Genomic DNA, 16,605 nt, shown 5'->3' on the forward strand with positions numbered 1-16,605 from the left:
ATAAACACATAAAATGTCTGAAAGAGAAAGTAATTAAATTTTTGATGCTACCTACAGAGGCAAAGAAATTTGTTACCTTAAGATGATGCAGGTAGTTAAATATCAGTTTCTTTCATTCAAAGCTAGTAAAACATATTCTCCTAGAAATGTCATAAAGAAAAATACTCCACCTCAGCTTTATTTCCCTAGCTATGCGAGCATATATGCTTGTAATGTCTTAGTTCCCAATATGAGCTAATTATTCTAAAAGAAAGTTAATCTCTGAGACTCAAAGTTGATAATATGCTTCTAGAATATTCAGTGTAAAAAAAATGGTGGGGAGTTCTGATTTTGGCTATGTCAGGCCAGTTTATATTACATCAACAATCACATTGAATACAATTATGAAAGCTAGATTTAAAAAAAACGTTTGAAGACATCCAAGAGCTTCAAAGAATTTTCTTTCTGTGTTTAAGGGGTTGTGATGCTGAGGAAAAGGGAAGCTGACATTTGGCTGAGAATTTCCTTTGAGTCATTTCATGATTAATAAGCAGTGGGCAAAATGAAGAGAAGCTAAGCAGAGATTTTAACAGGCTCACAAAGCTGATGAGACCAAAATTGGGGTTTATGACCCACCAAAACTGAGGGCTCTAGACATTCAATGTGCACCCATTAAGCTTTAAACCTTAGGGTAAACCATAAACATATCTGGCTTCAAAAATATCTGAAACCAATATTTAAGTCATCTCAATGACCAATTACATTAGAAGATCTGCTTCTATACTAATTTCCTGGCAGAAACAGAAGTATGTTCTTTCTAGGAGGAAGGTGACATCATCCAGTCTCAAATTATCTCAACAATCTTTCAAAAACAGTGATTGGAATTTAATTTGAAAATAACAAAAAAGGGAAAATCTTTGTGAATTTAGGGAACAATTTCTTAGCTAGAATGTCAATGCCACAGTCCTTCTAAGAAGAAGTTACTGTATTAAACTTCCTCAAAATTGAACTTCCTGACTTGAAAGATGTTATAAAGGTAATGAACAGATAACTTACAAAATGAGGGGAAATAATTGTATGCATTTCTGATAAAGGACTTACATCCAGAATAGATAGAAAACTCACAAAATTTAATAAGAAAGAAAACAAACAATCCTATTTAAAAATTGGCAAAAGATTTTCTAAGAAACATCACCAAAGATAACATGTAAATGACAACTAAACACCTGGAAAATGGTCAAGATGATGAGTCATTAGGAAAAGAAATTAAAATCACAATGAGATATCACACACTCTATAATGGAAAAAATAAAAGATCATACTAAACACTTGAAGAAATGTGAAACTTTTGGTACTATCATATATTGTAATGGGAATGGAAAATGGTACACTCACTTGTGGAAATAAAAGGTATTCTATGTCTTACAAATTATACCTACACTAAAAAAAGACCTAGCAATCTTAGCTCTAAATATTTTCCCAAATGACACTATATTAACACAAAATAAATATTTATAGGCATATCTTATTTTGTTGAGTTTAGTTTTATTATTCCTTGTAGATGTTGCAATTTTTACAATTTGAAATTTTGTGGAACCTTACAGGAGCAGGTATACTAGTGCTATTTTTTCAACAGCACGTTATCACTTTATGTCTCTGTGCCATATTAATGAAGGTATAAACATGTGTTTTTAGACATTATGCTATTGCACACTTAATAGTCAACAGATAGTATAAATACAACTTTTATATTCAATGGGCAGCTAAAAAAATTATGTGAGTCTTTAGTTTACAATATTAATTTTATTATATGAACATGAAATATCTTTGAGATATACACGTAGTGGCTTTATTTGTAAACAAAATAAGCTAGAACCAAACAAAATATCTTTCAACTGGGGAATGTATAAAAAATTATAGAACAATGGAATATTATTCAGCAACAGAAAAAGCAAATACAACAATATGGCTCACTCTCAAAGACACAATGTAAGTTAAAGAAGTTAATCTCAAAAAAATACATGCTTTGTGTTTTTACTTATATGATATTCTTTTTTTTTAAGTTTTATTTTATTTATACAAGAACCGGGGTACAGGTCAGATGTGCAGGAGGGTGAGAGGAGTCACTGGAGACAGAGTAAGGAACAGAACAGGCAGACTGACGAAATACACTGCTGAGGGGAGAAGTGGGAGAGACAGGAGAGGTCTGCTTGCCATGTGGGTTGCTCCAAAATTAAACATAAGACAGTCAAAGTAACAATATAACCATCAAAATAGATTTTTGATAACAAAATAGATTTTTAAGACAAACTATTACTATTTTATAATGATAAAGATCAATATTTCAGGAAAATGTATGAATGTGTATATACCTTATAACAGGAGCCCATCTTATATGAAATATATATTTTGAATAGAATTGAAAAAAAAATAGATAGCTCAGCAATTATGTTGACAATATCAATATTTAATAAGCAGCAACAATTAATTTATAAGCATTCATTATGATGGTTTTATAATTTATAAAGCTAAAGTAATTGGATTAAAGAAGAAATTGGCAAAGCTGCGATCACAGAAAGGGGTTTTAACATATATCTCTCAGTAAAAGATTTTGACAATATGATTTACAAAGATAGTATTATTGATATATCTAGGAAACTCTACCCCAAAAGTGTAGAATATAAAGAATATACATCCTAGTGCTTTGGATTATTTATAAAAGGAGCTACATTGAGGCATACATTTCAAATGACTAAAATTATAACGTAGTCTCTTCACACAGTGAAATGAACCTGAATATCCATTTTAAAAAAAGAGAAGGGGGAGGGGGCGGAGCAACATGGCGGCGAGGAGACACTGCGAGTAAGATCTCCCATTAAAAAAAGTTAATAGGGAGGAAAAGCGGCAGGTCCCAGTGAGAACTGGGACACGGAAGATAAACGGACGACTCCAGCAAACTGCCCAAAGAAGAAAGTGGCCATAAAAGAGGACCAGAAGGGAGGGAAGCGCAGAACCCTGCTCCCCTCCCCCGCCCACAAAGTCGGCACTCTCCGACCGGCAGAGAGGAGGGAAACAACAAACCAAAACGGCCAACAAGAAAAACGGACGCAGCAAGTGGGAATGTGAGTGGCAAGGAACTATTTCAGCTACCACACCCCGTGAACGGGAGCTGTGGAGAACCCTGCAGGATCCGCCGCAGAGGTGAGCTCCAGGCGCCATTAAAGAGAGCCCCGCCCCCCAGGAGGAGACCAGCACCAGCACACAGCCCCGGCCGCCGGGTAAGCTTGCGCAGAAAGCAGCGCGCTGATCCCGATCGGATCGCAGCTGCCCAGGTCCCCGCGCCTGAGACCTAGGCTTGCGGGGAGACCACGGAGGCCCTCCCTGAGTGAGCAGGAACAAGGCGCCCAGGCAGGGAAGCGGGATTCAAAAGGCGCCATTCCCGCGCCACTGATCTGGGCTACAGCCCGCGTCCTGGAACTGAGGGCTTTGGAACTGAGACCCGGGGCACGAAATTAGGGGCGTGGGTTCCCCACGACGGTGGGGCACAAGGCAGACACAGCACCCCAAAGCCGTTGAGGTGTACCCTACCATCCCCGCTCTGCTCCCTGTCCCACGGGGTGGAAAATCAGCTCCCCAAGGGCTCTAGGAGAGATCTCTGGCGCCACCTAGCGACTTGAAGAGGCTCCTGAAGGAGCTAGTGGCCAGCTGGGGAGTTAGCCCACACCGGGCCCCTTCCGAACAAGTAGTCTGAGCCCACAGGGAGAGCGAGCACCCACAGCCGGGGCAGACCAGGCGCGCAGAAGAGTGTGCCTGAGACCAGACGCGCAGGGAGTGTGTCCCACATCACCATTTTAGAACAGGCACATTTCTTCAGTAAAGACTACCTGCAGAAGGCTTCCTCAGGAGCCAGAGGTGAGCGGGGGAAGTTCGCCCACGCCAGACCCCCTCTGGCCTGCAGTCCAAGCCCAGAGGGGGAGCAGGAACCCACCACCGGGGCAGACCAGGCGCACAGGGGAGTGTGTCCCCACATCGGCATTTTAGAACAGGGACCTTTCTCCAGTAAAGACTGCTTGACACTGACAGATGACTCCTGGAGGAACCAGAGGGGAGCAGAGAAGCCCACACAAGATGTCGGCCAGTCCCAACAACACAGTGTCCCAACGCATACGGCAAATTAGAAAACAGACAGTAGGGAGGAGAAGAACCACACGCAACCTAGCAACTCTCCAGAGAAAAAGCACACCACAAAAAGAAAGCCAGCCCCCAGATTGCAACGACAATAACTTGGAAGAATTTCTGAGCCTTCCAGAAAGAGAATTTAAAATTGCCGTGATTAAAAAACTGACAGAAGTATAAAGGAAAACAATGATAAGGGAAAAATAATCAACGATCAGAAGAATGCAATTGAGTCCCTAGAGAGGGAAAACAATGGTCAGAAGAAAGAAATTGAGTCCCTAAAGAGGGAAGTAAAAGAAATGCAGGAGATCAAAGAATTAATGGAAGAACTAAAGAATTCTGGGAAAAGCAATGAAAGCAGAATAGATGAAATGGAAGAACGAATAAGTAATCTTGAAGACACAGAAATAAAAAGAACCAAAACAGAAAAGGAAAGAGAAGTACGAAGGAAAAAGAACGAGGAAAGACTTCGGGAACTATCTGACTCCATGAGGAAAGGAAATATAAGAGTTATAGGAATACCAGAAGGAGAGGAGAGAGATGTAGGAACAGAGAAAATATTCAAAGAGATAATTGAAGAGAACTTCCCAAATGTGAAGAAGGAGCTGAAAATTGATATACAAGAAGCAAGAAGAACACCAAACTTCCACGACGAAAGGAAAAATACAGCAAGACACATAATAGTAAAGCTCCCAAGAATCCAGGACAAGGAAAAAATAATGAAGCTGGCAAGAGGGAAGAAACAGATAACATTCAAAGGAAAACCAATCAGGCTGACATCAGACTTCTCTGAAGAAACACTACGGGCAAGGAGAGAGTGGAGGGACATAGTCAACAGACTCCAAGAAAACAGATGCCAACCAAGAATACTCTATCCCGCAAAGCTCTCCTTCCTCTTTGAAGAAAGAATATGGACCTTCCCAGACAAACAGAAACTCCGGAATTTCATTGCAACTAAACCCCCACTCCAAAAAATACTACAAGGAGTCCAAAAGCCAGAACCTCAGAGGGACGAATAACAATGAAAGAAGGCCAAAAAAAAAAAAGTTATTACAAGAATAAATAAATAAAATCAAAGGAAAGACAAACACAATGGCAAATACAGAAGCTAACATATCAATATTAACTCTAAATGTAAATGGACTAAACTCTTCAATAAAAAGACACAGAGTTGCAGCCTGGATTAAGAAACAAAACCCAACCTTTTGCTGTCTCCAGGAAACACATTTAGCTACAAAAGATAAAAATAGGCTCAAAGTTAAAGGATGGAAAACAATCCTACAAGCAAATGGACCAAAAAAGAAAGCAGGAACAGCTATACTTATATCAGATAAAACAGATTTCAAACTCAAAAAGATAAAAAGAGACCCCAATGTTCACTACATTATGATCAAGGGGACAATACTTCAAGAAGAAATAACACTCATTAACATATACTCACCAAACGACGGAGCTCCAAAATATATCAGACAACTGTTGTCCTCTCTGAAAACAGACATCAGAGAAAACACATACGTAGTGGGAGACTTCAACACACCACTATCAACAATGGATAGATCAACAAGACAAAAAATAAGTAAAGAAACCAAAGCTCTAAATAAGGACCTAGAGCAATTGGGCTTAACAGACATCTATAGAACACTAAACCCCAAAAAAACGGAGTACACGATTTTCTCAAGCGCACACGGATCATTCTCCAGGATCGATCACATACTGGGGCACAAGACAAACATCAACAGATACACCAAGATTGAAATCATATCAACCATCTTTTCTGACCATGAAGGCATCAAACTAGAAATAAACCATAAAAAGAAGGCAAGGAACTTTCCTACCTCATGGAGATTAAAAACCACACTACTGGAAGACCATTGGACTAATGAGGAGATCAAAGAAGAAATTAAAAAATTTTTTGAATTGAACGACAAGGAGGACACCAATATCCTAAATGTATGGGATGCAGCAAAAGCAGTAATAAGAGGAAAATATATAGCAATAGACGCTCACATCAAGAAACAAGAAAGAACGCAAAGAAACAACCTAATCTCGAAGCTCAAAGATCTAGAAAAAGAACAACAAAAAAACCCCAAAACCAGTAGAAGAAAAGAAATAATAAAAACCAAAGCAGAAATAAATGAAATTGAAACTAAAAAAACAATCCAAAAGATCAATGAAACCAAGAGCTGGTTCTTTGAAAAAATCAATAAAATAGACAAACCCCTAGCCAGGCTCACAAAGGAAAAAAGGGAGAAAGCACAAATAAACAGGATCATCAATGAAAGAGGAGAAATCACAACGGACACAGCAGATATCAAAAGAATAATCAGTAACTACTATGAACAGTTATATGGAAACAAGTTTAACAATCTAGAGGAGATGGACAAATTCCTACAACTCTACAATCACCCAAAGCTAGATAAAGAAGAAATAGAACACCTAAACAGACCAATTACAAGCAGCAAAATTGAAATGGTAATCAAAAACCTCCCCAAAAACAAAAGCCCAGGACCTGATGGATTTACAAATGAATTCTACCAAACATTCAGAGACGAATTGGTGCCTATCCTTCACAAACTCTTCCAAAAAATTGAGAAGGAAGGGACAATACCAAACACGTTTTATGAAGCCAACATTACACTAATACCAAAACCGAACAAGGACAACACAAAAAAGGAAAACTACAGGCCAATCTCCTTAATGAACACTGATGCAAAAATCCTCAATAAAATTTTAGCTATCAGAATCCAACAATGTATCCATAAGATAATTCACCATGACCAAGTAGGATTCATTCCAGGGACACAAGGATGGTTTAACATCCAAAAATCAATCAACGTTATCCAACACATCAACAAAAAGAAATATAAAAACCATATGATAATATCAATAGATGCTGAGAAAGCTTTCGACAAAGTGCAACACCCATTCATGATAAAAGCCCTTGAAATTCTTGGGATACAAGGAACATACCTCAACATCATAAAGGCCATCTATGACAAGCCAACAGCCAGTATCATTCTCAATGGTGAAAAGCTGAAAGCAATTCCATTAAGATCTGGAACAAGACAAGGATGTCCACTCTCACCACTGCTTTTCAATATAATACTGGAAGTCCTAGCCAGGGCAATAAGAAAAGAGAAAGACATCCAAGGAATCCAAATAGGAAAAGAAGAAGTCAAACTATCACTATTTGCAGACGATATGATATTATACATAGAGAACCCCAAAAACTCCACAGAAAAGCTAATTCAACTCATCAATCAGTTCAGTAAAGTGGCAGGATACAAAATCAACACGCAAAAGTCAGTAGCCTTCCTATACACAAACAATAAATCTGAAGAAGAAGAAATCAAAAAAACCATCCCTTTTGTTATTGAAACAAAAAAAATCAAATATTTGGGAATAAATCTAACAAAAGAGGTAAAGGACCTATACAAAGAAAACTATAAAACACTGTTAAAAGAAATAGAAGAAGACACAAAGAAATGGAGAGACATCCGCTGCTCATGGATTGGAAGAATAAACATTATTAAAATGGCCATCCTTCCAAAAGCAATATACAGATTCAATGCTATTCCAATCAAAATTTCAATGTCATTCTTCAAAGAAATAGAACAATTATTGATGAAATTCATATGGAATCACAAAAAACCCCAAATAGCCAAAGCTCTCCTGAAAAAAAAAGAAGGGAATGGAGGCATCACACTCCCAGACTTCAAACTCTACTACAAAGCCATAATCATCAAAACTGCATGGTATTGGAACAAGAACAGACATAAGACCAATGGAATCGAATAGAAAATCCAGAAATAAACCCACAGATTTATGGTCAAATAATCTTTGACAAAGGAGCAAAGAATATGCATTGGAGCAAAGAAAGTTTGTTCAATAAATGGTGCTGGGAAAACTGGGTCGCTACATGCAAAAGAATGAAGCTTGACCACTACCTCACACCATACACAAAAATCAACTCAAAATGGATTAAAGAACTAGACATAAGACCTGAAACCATAAAATATATAGAAGGAAATTTAGGGAAAACACTACGTGATTTGCACATCAAAGACATCTTTACAGACACATCACCCAAAGCAGTGATAGTGAAGGCAAAGATCAACAGCTGGGACTACATCAAATTAAAGAGCTTTTGCACAGCAAAAGAGACAATAACAAAAACAAAGAGAAACCCCACCAACTGGGAGAACATTTTTGCACCCAACACTAATGATAAAGGACTGATCACAAAAATCTGCAAAGAGCTGATGAGACTCAACAACAACAAAGAAAATAATCCAGTCAAAAAATGGGCAGAAGAGCTAAAAAGAAACTTCTCTGAAGAGGAAATGCAAATGGCCAACAGGCATATGAAAAAATGTTCAACATCACTTGTCATCAGGGAAATGCAAATCAAAACTACCATGAGATACCATCTTATACCAGTGAGAATGGCACATATTAAAAAAACTAGCAACAACAAATGTTGGCGAGTGTGTGGAGAAAAAGGAACTCTTCTGCACTGTTGGTGGGAGTGCAAACTAGTCCAACCACTGTGGAAAGCTGTGTGGAGATTTCTGGACCTACTAAACATAGAGCTTCCATATGATCCAGCAATTCCACTCCTAGGTATTTACCCAAAGGACACAGAAACATCAATTCCAAAGAACACCTGCACCCCTATGTTTATAGCAGCACTGTTTACAATAGCTAAGCTTTGGAAACAACCCAAATGCCCAAAAATAGATGACTGGATCAAGAAGATGTGGTACATATATACCATGGAATATTACTCAGCATTCAAAAAAGATAAACACATGCAATTTGCAGCAACATGGATGGCGCTGGAAGGTATCATGCTCAGCGAAATAAGCCAAAAAGAAAAAGAAAAATACCGGATGGTCTCACTCATAGCAGGAATCTAGAAAACTTAAATAAGGGACCAGGAAAATGAATGTAAGAAAGTGAAAATCAAAATCAACAAAAAACTATGAACCAGAGACACTTTTAGGGGGCGGGGGCGGGAGGGGAGGGATTGGGGTCAGAATGGGGGGGCTGCAATTATATGGGGAATATAACAATAAAATTTATAAAAAAAAAAAAAAGAGGTCATCAAATGCCCCAAAAGTTAAAGTGTATTTGTATGTAATCTGTTAAAAAAGACAAGCAATCACAACAAAAATTAGAAAATATTTTGGACTAAATTATAATAAAAAATAGAAGGAAGAAACAATATGTAAAAGTGCAAAACATAGAATAACAACAAATGCAGTAATGAAAATGAACCAATGCAAAATTGGTCCTTTAAAAATGTTAATAAAAAAGATAAACTCCTAGCAAAGAATGATGCAAGAAATGTGGATGGAACTAGAAGGAATGATGTAAAGTTAAATAAGTGAGAAGTAGGAAAACAACACCAGATGATTTGGCTAATGTGTGGAATATAAAGAAACAAACTAACTGGACAGACAAAACCAAACCAAACAAACACTTGAAATCTGATTGCAGAAATGAGGTCATGAGGGGAGCATAAGCAAAGGGTGGAGGAGGTCCAGTGGACTGTGGTGCAGGGCTGTGTGTACATTGTTGGTGGAACTGGTATGCTAGCATACATTTGGAGAGTTAGGAGACTGTCCTCCTAAAATATAGGCAGTTTTATAAGGCAAGTTACCCCAATAAAAGCAAAAGAATCAGATAAAGAAAATTTCAAATATCACGTATAGAAATGCTAACATGAACACATATTATTTGTTACAAATAATTAAGACAGCAGTATTAAATGCCTTGTGCCACTGACTGTGGCAATACCTGATGGAATGGGGGGAAATCCTAATGTTACCTCCATTTAAAAAATAAATTTACAAAAATAAATGAATAAAATACTTTGTGCCAATGAATTGAAAAATCACATAAATGGGCAAATTAGTAGAAAAACACAACTTTTCAAAATTATATAAGAAATAGTTTATATGAATATTACTATATCTAATTTAAATCAAATTTCTGTTTAGAAACAATCCCGCAAGAAAACTCCAGGCCCAGATGACACCACTAATGAATTCTTCCAAACATTAAAGAACTAAATATTATTAATCTTAAACAAAACTTCCAAAGAACAGAAAACCAGCTTATCTCTTTTGAGGTCAGCATAATCTCACGAGAAAAATCCAGGAAGATTATTACCAAAAAAAAAAAAAAAAGTTAATTTCTTCCTCGACATAGATGCAAAAGTATCTTGAACATAATGAGGGTAAACCAAATCCAGTGATAATAAAAGGAATCATATAGAATGTCTGAAAATGTAAGTTTGGTTTAGTTATACAACATCATTCAGTATAATTCATTGCATAATTAGAACAAGGGGAAAAAAATACTATTTCTCAACAGATGGAGTAAAAGTATTTGATGAAATTCAGTAATCATTAATAATAAATACTCTTAGCAAAACAAGAATGGAAGACAACAAGACACATCATTAATCTAACAAAGTCTATCTACCAAAAAAGGCTATAGCTAGCATTATACTAAATAGTGGAAGAGAAAAAGTATTCCGCCAAACTTGGTAATAAGATAACGATGTCTGCTAGCCTTTATTTAGCATTGTCTTAGAAGTCACAGCCTGGGGAACAAATCAAGAAAAATAAGTGAAAGATGTCATGACTAGGAAAGAAACTGTCATTGTTTACAGATAATATGGTTGCATAAATTGAAAATCCAAAAGAATCTAGATATGCTATTAATATTAATAAGTGAATGTGGCAGTTCCTCAAAACTAGAGCTGTATAGAAAAACACTTGTGTTTCTGTATCTATAAAAGAAGAAATAAGAATATAAAAATATAAACAATATTTAAAGTAGCATCAAATTCAAATATGTAAATCTGACAGATATGCAAGACCTCAACCCCCTACACACACACATTTTATTTAGAGAAAATAAATGTGATATAAATAAATGAAGGAATTTGTCAAATTCTATCACTGGAAGCCATAATATAGTAAAGATGTAAATGTTCTCCATCATATCTACAAAGTCAAAGCTATCGTAATCAAGAATTATTTTTTTTTTGTGATTTGGGGTTCTAAAAATTGGTAAGTATATTGTAAAATATATGTGGAAATGTATAGGGCCACAGAGAACCCTAAAACCTTCATAGAAAAATTAAATAAAATAATGTTAGTTCATCAAAATGTCCAGTAACAAAATCAATATACAAAAATCAGTCCCTTTATGCAAACAATGAACTGAAAATGGAAGAAAACTATCTCATTTGCCATCACACCAAAAAAAATAAATAAATAAACACTTAGAAGCAAGGCTAACAAAGGAAGTGAAGGATTTGCACAATGAAAACTATAAGGCATTGTTAAAAAAAAAATAGAAGACACAAAAATGGAAACACATTCCCTTCTTGTGAAATGGAAGTCTCAATATTGTCAAAACGACCATTCTACCCAAAGCAATTCACAGATTCAATGCAATTCCAATAAATATGTTAATGGCATTCTTCAATGAAATGGAACATTGCTGAAATTCATATGGAACCACAAAAGACAGTCAATAGTCAAAGTTATCCAGACCAAAAAAAAGAGGGGGGGTAATTGTGGTATTATTCTTCCAGACTTCAAAATATGCTATGAAGGCATAATGGTAATAAAAATAGCCTGCTACTGGAACATAAACAGACACATAGACCAATGGAGTAGAATTGAGAATCCAGAAATAAACCACACATATATGGACAACAAATTTATGACAAACGAAGAAAAAATTATACACTGGAGCAGGAATATCTCTTTAATAAACAGCTTTGGGAAAATTCAACTGCCCCATGCAAAATAGTGAAACTAGATCACTATCACTTGCATACATTAAAATCAACTCAAAATAGATAAAAGACTGTATTTAAGACCTGGAACTAGGGACCTCCTGGTGGCGCAGGAGGTTGAGACACAGCCTATGGGGCTGCCCACAGCCACTGCAACACGGGTTCGATCCCTGGCTGGGGAGCTGCCTGCATGGCACAGTAGACCTCTCCTGACTCGCCCGCTGCTCCTCTCAACAGTGTATTTTAGTCAGTCAGCCTGTTCTGTTCCCCACTCTTTCTCTGGTGAATCTTCTCCCCCAACACCTCTGGCCTGTATCCTAATTCTTGTCTGCATAAATAAATAAATCTATAAAAGAAAAGACCTGAAACCATAAAATACATAGAAGAAAACACAGGCTAAACATTCCATGACATAAGCTTAAGAGATATCTTTGCAGACTTGTCCCAGAGAAAAAGAAAACAAAAGAGAAAATAAGCAGTTGGGACTACATAAAATTAAAAAGATTCTGTGCCACAAAAGAGGCCATGACCAAAATAAAGAGACACTCTAGTGAATGGGAGAAAGTATTTGCACACCATACATCTGACAAGGTACTGATATTAAAGATACAAAAAACTCATACAATTCAACAAAACGAAAACAACCCAATCAAAAAATATGTAGAGGAACTAAATAGACGCTTCCCCAAAGAGAACATACAGATGATGAACAGGCACATGAAAAATTGTTCATCATCACTGTGATCAGGGAAATGAAAATCAAAACCACAATGAGGGGCACCCAAGGTGTAGAGTCTGCAGGCTGAAGGTCAGCCTGACATGGTCGTAGGCCGGGTGGAGAGTAGAGGGTGCTAGTCAGTGGTGGGAGAATGAATAGGCAGGGGATCATTTAGAAATACCATCAAAGCAGGACCCAAAGCCTAAATTCCAGGAGGGTGAGCAACTGCTGTTTTCATGGGCCTCTTCTTTATCAAGCAAAGTATATGGAGGTTGCTCTGAAGGACATACAAATAAAATACTTTATACATTACAGTGGTTAGAATAAAAAAGCTGTGAAGCCTACGCACTCTAAAAACACTTTGAAGATAGGTGAGCATATTGTTGATTATTTTCCTGTTCCTGAAGGCGTTCCCTCACTAGTTGGGTTGAATGGGATCCCGGAAGTAGAGTACTCAAATATGTGGACACAAAGCTGCAGAAACAGCAGGCACTTCAAAAAGATAGTTAGGAGCAGTCGGGGAGGGGAGAGTTAGAGGGTCCGCCCAGGGAAGAAGACATCTAATCTGTAGCTGAAAAATGTTGACGTGAAAATGAAAAAGAACAAACAGAAAACTCCTGGATATGGAGATGGTGGCAGTAACAATGAGACACCTAATTCTTCTCGGAAGAAAAGGGAGAGTAGATCCTACTGTTGAAAGCAAGGAAACATTCATGAATGGGATTGAAGTTAAAGGAAAAATTCCTGAAGAGCTAAAACCATGGTTTGTCTGTTGGTAGCTGGGATTTAATTACTTGGCAAAAACAGCTCTTTTATCTTCAGGCCAAGAAGAATGTGGATTCCATTCTAAAGGATTATGCAAATTATAAGAAATCTTGAGAAAACACAGATATTAAGGAGTGTGCTGTGAATGAAGTGGTGGGGAGGATAAAATTACACTTCAACCTCATGTTGATCATTCAGTTTCTCCATAAGTTGGAGAGGCCTCAGTGCTCTGAGACCCTGCAGCCCACCCTGATGTACCCATGTCCAGGTGTAAAGAGCATCACACCAGCTGAGAATGTTTATACAAATGGAGCGATGTTGGCCTATACCCTCTGGATAAGAAGAGCCTTGCTTTATACTGAATTATCTTCATGATTTACTAAAATCTTGGCAATGAATTCTGCAAGTCTGTTCAGTGCCTGCAATTATGAAGTGGCCCCTCCAGAGTATGACTGGAAAGTATGTGAGGCACGCTCACTTATGTTGGCATCTCTGTAAGAACATTTTGTTTTTGGTCCTTGTCTTGTGCAAATGATGTACTTGGGAAAAGTTAGTGTATAACAGAATTGATGTTTGCTTGCTGTTTGATTTAATTAATTAATTAATTTATTTTTAATTTATTTATGCGTATGAGAACTGAGGTATAGGCCAGAAGAGGGGGTGAGGGGTGAGAGGATTCACCAAAGACAGAGTGAAGAGCAGAACAGGTGGATCTACTGAAATACACTGCTGAGGGGAGCAGCAGACAAGACAGGAGAGGGTTGCTATGCCACAGTTACTGAAAGCTTGACAGTGCTGAGACTTTAACACCTGTACCACCAGGGAGGCTATGCTGTTTGATTTTAAATAGAGAAATAAAAGGGTTTACAATTCCTTTCCACTTTTTTAAAATTTTCATATCAAAGTTGCTACCAGTGTATTCAGTAATGGACAAGAAAGAGGCATGCTGTCCTGCCATTGCCTTGTTGACAAGGGCTGCTTTTAAATGCCGGGAGGCCTATTCCTTTGACACTGTGTACTTTTATACTGTGTCCATGCTCCGTGACAAATGCTCTGATTGCTAGTGACAATGGGTCAACCCAGTGTCTAATTGGACACACACACACACACCTGCGCCTTTTTTTTAATGGAGCTTGAAGTAAAGAGCTTGCCCTCTGCAAGTCCGTAGTGTTGTTCCTTAGGTATCTCCTCTCACTCAGACTGTTGAAGAATGGTGGCTTGCCTCATGGTTTTTGTATTTGTGTCTAATTCATGTTTTAACATGATAGGCACAAAGCATTGTGTAGCTGTAGTTTTCTGTAAAGGTAAATCTTTTAGGAATTGCTTTCCAGATCTTCAATAATTTTTTTCTTTAAGTTTAAAACCACAATGATTCCACTCCTAGGTATTTACCCAGAGGACACAGAAACATCAATTCCAAAGAGCACCTGCACCCCTATGTTTATAGCAGCACTATTTACAATAGCTAAGCTTTGGAAACAACCCAAATGCCCAAAAATAGATGACTGGATCAAGAAGATGTGGTACATATACACCATGGAATATTACTCAGCATTCAAAAAGGATAAACACATGCAATTTGCAGCAACATGGATGGCGCTGGAAGGGATCATGCTCAGCGAAATAAGCCAGAAAAAAAAAAGAAAAATACCGGATGGTCACTCATAGCAGGAATCTAGAAAACTTAAATAAGGGACCAAGAAAAAGAATAACTATAAGAAAGAAAATATCAAAATCAACAAATAACTATGAACAAGAGACACTCTATGGGGGCTTGGGGGGCGGAGAAAGGAGGGCTTGGGGTCAAAATAAGAGGGTTGTAATTGTATGGGGAATATAAAAATAAAAATTTAAATTAAAAAATAAAAAATAAATAAAACCACAATGAGATACCTCCTCACACCTGTGAGAATGGCCCATATGAAAAAGACTAGAAAGAACAAATGTTGGTGAGGGTGTGGAGAAACCTCTTATATTGTTGGTGGGAATGGAGACTGATATAGACCCTCTTGAAAAAAGTGGGGAGGTTTTCAAGAGGCTAAAAATGGATCTGCCATAAAACCTAGCAATTCCACTTCTATTTGCCAAAATACAAAATACAAAAACACTATTTTGAAAGGAAACCTGTACTCCTATGTTTATGGAGCACTGTTTACAATAGCCAAGCCATGGAAACAACCTAAATACACATGACAGGATCAACAACATGTTGTATATAAACACAAGGGAATACATCTCAGCAATTAAAAAAAAAAGATAAATTCATATCATTTGCAGCAATATGGATGGAGCTGAAAGGGATATGGTAAGGAACATAAGCTAGAAATAGAAAGATACTGAATGATGGCGCTTATAGGTGGGATACAGAAAAACCAGTCAGACAAAGATACACTTTAATCCAATCTTTGAAAACTGACCATAGATGTATGGTTTCAGAGTGGGAGGCGGAAAGAGAGGTCTAAGAATGAAGACATGAGATGGGAAAGCACAATGTACTTTGGTGGAGGACTACAGGTGTTTCAAAGTTTGAAGTGCTTTGGTGACTACACCCAAGAGGGACATCCTATCCGAAAAAGACTGGCAAGGATGTGGAACAATGTTGCTTCAATAACAATAAGTAAATTAATTAATGAAAAAGAGAAAGTCTTGAAGAAGACTAAGACTGGAGGACTTAGGTGAATGAATGTCTGGATAGAAATTAGGATAATGATAAATGGTGCAAAGGTACAGATAAAAGCTTTATAACCAACTCCACATATATGGGCACATGCTTTTTATTATGAAGTTATCAATGCAGAGCAGTGGGACAAACATTCTTTTCAACAAATTATGGTGATATAATTTATTTCTTAAATAAAAAGATTATTTTCTTGCAGCAATGTGGATGGAGCTGAAAGGGTGAATGCTCAGTGAAATAAGCAAGAAAGAAAAAGAAAAATATCAGATGGTTTCACAGGAGGAACATAGGGGAACTAAATAAGGGACCAGGAAAAAATAATTATGATACATTAAAAAACAAAAGTAACAGGCAACTATTAATCAGAGATACTGCAGGGGATAGGGAAGGAGAGGGATCAAAATAGGGGAGGTAAGAACACAATGGTCTGTGGTGATGGTACATGGGTAAATTAGTGTTGAGAATTTT

The 16,605-nt window shown here is 37.3% G+C and overlaps 1 pseudogene across 1 annotated transcript in view; it reads left to right on the forward strand.

The window, feature by feature from the left end:
* LOC311170546 (mortality factor 4-like protein 1) overlaps nucleotides 1-13,958 on the forward strand; it is a 126,805-nt pseudogene extending 112,847 nt beyond the window's left edge. Inside the window, exons 3-4 of the transcript in view lie at nucleotides 12,888-13,029; nucleotides 13,118-13,958. The product of the transcript in view is annotated as a mortality factor 4-like protein 1 (transcript). The remainder of the gene's footprint in view (nucleotides 1-12,887; nucleotides 13,030-13,117) is intronic.
* The last annotated feature ends 2,647 nt before the right edge of the window (nucleotides 13,959-16,605 follow it).

The sequence above is a fragment of the Talpa europaea genome, assembly GCF_964194135.1.
Source record: "Talpa europaea genome assembly, chromosome: 5".
Classification (NCBI taxonomy): Eukaryota; Metazoa; Chordata; class Mammalia; order Eulipotyphla; family Talpidae; genus Talpa; species Talpa europaea.